Source organism: Lactuca sativa, chromosome 5 (assembly GCF_002870075.4).
Source record: "Lactuca sativa cultivar Salinas chromosome 5, Lsat_Salinas_v11, whole genome shotgun sequence".
Classification (NCBI taxonomy): domain Eukaryota; kingdom Viridiplantae; phylum Streptophyta; class Magnoliopsida; order Asterales; family Asteraceae; genus Lactuca; species Lactuca sativa.
The window spans coordinates 101,695,360-101,699,528 of record NC_056627.2 but is presented as its reverse complement, the minus strand read 5'-3'; positions in this window follow the sequence as shown (position 1 = coordinate 101,699,528).

Below are 4,169 nucleotides of genomic sequence, written 5' to 3'. Positions count from 1 at the left end.
ATCAGCAGAACCTTAATATGCGATAGAGGAGATGGTTGGATGTACTTAAAGATTATGATTGCGAAATCCTGTATCACCCAGGGAATGCCAACGTGGTGGCTGATGCCTTGAGTCGCAAAGCGGCAGGGTCCCCTATTAGGAACATTTGTATGAGGATGACGGTGATGTCACCTTTTTTGGATATGATCAGAGGGGCTTAGGTTGATGGGGTAAAGAAGGAAAACTGGAAATCAGAGAAAATATGGGGCCAGTATCCATTGTTTGTTAAGGATAGTCGCGGCCTTTTGACTCAATGTGGACGAGTGTCGGTACCTTTGGCGGGGGAGTGAGGCAAAGGCTATTGGAGGAGGCTCAAAAGTCTAAGTTCTCTATACACCCAGGGGCAACAAAGATGTATAGAGACTTGAGACATAGTTACTGGTGGCCCTGCTGATGGGTTTTAGCCATAAGAACTTTCCTATGTGCGCATACAAAACCCTAATGCTTGGATCTAGGTTTTCTAATTAAACATGCTTTGAATCCAAGACTTCTAATGACTATTTAGGTGTAATAACAATATTGAAACAGATCTAGAATCATACCTTTGAATACCTTGTTGATCTTGTTGTCTTGGAGCTTCTAGAGTCACAATTGTCACTCATCTAATGGCTTACAAACACCAAATAGCAAGGAGGATGATTTGGGAGAGAGGAGAGGGGAGGAATTCGGCCAGGGCTTCTCTACTTTTGGTGAAGTTCCGATTTCCTTATGCCATAGGGTCTATTTATACTTTTAGACTCCTTAAGGGTTACAACCTAAACCCTAATTGGATAATCTTCTCTTAAAGCTATCCAAATCCATTCCCTAGATAACCCTTTGGACGATTTGAAGCAATCCTTAGCTTCTAGAATCCGTCCAATGCATATCAATATGGATTTACAGTCTAAAGTTTAACTATCAAACAATTGACAGTTTATACCCTTTTATTTAATTAATCTCTTTAAGTAACCAAATTAATTCCAATTAATTCTATAACTTATATTAATCAAATAACCATATTCTTTATATTATTCTCATCATATATTAATAATATTTACTCTCTCTTAATAAATCATCCTATCAAGTTGCTATGGTGAAGGCAACCCAAAAGGACCATGCACAACCGGGTCAAATACATGCCTAATATAGTTGTAGCCTTAGACACTATTCCAACAGTCTCCCACTTGGATAAGTCTAGTAACTATATGCACAAGTATAATTCGGTTTGCAATCATAGCTCTCAAAGACGCTGTCAAACTCTGATCTAATAAATCTTATCCTTTAGATAAGAGATCGTACAGTCCTCTGTTGGATATCATGCTGACAATCCTATGGAATGGTTAGTCAAGGATTTAGGTTTCTCGATCTCTGATTTATTTGACATAGAACTTAATCGAACACATCAATTCAGTTCTGACCGGGCCCGACACATAAGTCAAATCAAATCATCGAGCGGCCGAGATATTGCTTTCACCTTCTTAGATAAAAGTTACAGATAAACTTCGACTTATATGCATTTACTTATCCATTAACCAACTATACACAACAATGCGTTTTATAACACCGAGTTACTGATGCGTTTTCGCATTATCAATGTACAACCAATTAACAAATAACAAACCATATATCTAGGTTTTAAGACTATATGATATTATCGTCTTGCGATCACCCTTTTATATCATATTCTATAAGGTGATTCCAGCAAGCGCGGGTTTGTTCCAATGCTAAAAACTAGTTCATAAGCACTCATGAACATTGCAGCAATCCTTTGCTATGTATAATACCATTTAGACAATCTACACACCAATTCATGACAATCTTCATTCATATCTACTTCCAACATATGAACGATTGTGGACAATTTTGAACAATTCGATTATTCCTAATAAACTCAATTATTCCGGAAGTCAAAACATGCAAAGTGAAACAGTAGTTAAATAATTAACATAAGATAGCAACATTACTTATAAATAAAACTCCTTTATTTAATCATTAAATGTTAATTACATTTATCTATTACATGTTTCTAATACTATCTAATCTATGCTCATATCATCCTTCAGCCCAATACTTCTAGCTTGCTGTAAGTGCTTAACCCTACTCAGACCCTTCGTAAGCGAATCTACTGGGTTATCTTCTGATGATATCCTCTTCACTACGAGTTCTCCTTCTTCTACACGATGTCTAATGAAGTGATATTTTCTGTCGATATGTCTTGATCTACCATGATCCCTCGGTTCCTTGGTCAAGGCAACCGCTCCTTCGTTATCACAGAAAATCTCCATGGGCTCCTTTATGGCAGGTACAACTCCAAGATCACCGATGAAGTTCTTTAGCGATATTGCCTCCTTCGACACTTCGCTCGCTGCAATGTACTCTGATTCGCACGTTGAATCAACTACGGTTTCCTGCTTGGAACTCTTCCATGTCACTGCTCCTCCATTTAGGGTAAAGACCCAGCCCGACTACGAAGGGTAGTTGTCCCTGTCGGTCTGAAAACTGGCGTCACTATACCCTCGCACCTTCAAGTCATCACTCCCTCCGCGGACTAAGAACCATTCCTTCGTCCTCCGAAGGTACTTAAGGATATTCTTCACCGCAATCCAATGTGCTCTGCCAGGATTCCCTTGATATCTTCTAACCATGCTCAAAGCGAAGGCTACATCAGGGCGAGTACAAGTCATAGCGTACATGATTGAGCCAACTGCGGAAGCGTATGGTACTCGACTCATTTCTGCTAGCTCAACTTCACATTACTTTGTATCGGTAATTCTCCCTTTTTCGAGTTCTCCATACTAAAACGTTTTAGTACCTTCTCTAAGTAAGTATTCTGACTAAGTCCAATTAGTCTCTTACTTCTTTCTCTTACTATCCTTATTCCCAAAATGTAAGAAGCCTCTCAGAGGTCCTTCATAGCGAAGCACTTCCCGAGCCACGACTTAACCTCCTACAGAGTCGGGATGTCATTTCCTATGAGTAATATGTCATCGACATATAGAACGAGGAAGCTTACTATACTTCGACTGGCTTTTACATATACACATGATTCGTCTTCGCTTCGTACAAATCCAAACTCTTTGACTTTCTCATCGAAGCAAAGATTCCATCTGCGAGATGCTTGCTTAAGTCCATAAATGGACTTTTCAAGCTTGCACACTCTATTCGGATGCTTCGTATCCACAAACCCCTCTGGCTGAGCCATGTAAACATCCTCAGCCAACTTTCCATTAAGGAAAGCGGTCTTGACATCCATTTGCCAAAGCTCATAATCATGAAATGCGGCAATAGCTAGCATCACTCTAATAGATTTTATCTTCGCAACTGGTGAGAAGGTCTCATCATAGTCAACTCCGGGAGTTTGAGTAAAGCCCTTCGCAACCGATCGCGCTTTATATGTGTGTATGTTTCCATCCACGTCGGTCTTCTTCTTGAAGATCCATTTGCACCCAACGGTCATACGTCCGGGCACATAATCAACCAAATTCCAAACTTGGTTATCATACATGAATTGGATCTCGCTATCGATTGCCTCTTTCCATTTTGCAGTCTCTGGGCCTACCATGGCTTCCTTATAGCTATTAGGTTCATCGAGATTTATTAGTGTACCATCACTAATATACGTGTCCCCTTCGGTAGTAATATGAAAACCATAAAACTAGGGATGAACTCTAACTCTATCGGAACGTCTAAGAAGTAAGGACTCGTCAATCGGTTCAACCGGAGTTTTCTCCTCGGGTTGAGTGCCAGCGGTAGAGGTTCCTTCATCTATCGACTCTTGAATCTCTTCAAGCTCGATTTGCCTCCCACTGTCTCCTTGGCCTATGAGTTCTCGCTCTCGGAAAACTCCTCTCCTCGCAACGAAGACAACATTGTCCTTCGGTCTATAGAAGAGATATCCAAAGGATGTATGTGGGTATCCGATGAAAATACATTGCTCACTTCGAGGTTCAAGCTTGTCGTGAGTATCTCGTCTTACGAAAGCCTCGCAACCCCAAACCTTGATATGTGCCAACGAGGGAGCTTTCCCTGTCCACATCTCGTGAGGTGTTTTGGCAACCTTCTTAGTAGGGACTCGGTTAAGGATATGGGCGGCAGTCTCTAAGGCATACCCCCAAAAAGAGATAGGTAGTGAAGCACGACTCATCATAGAG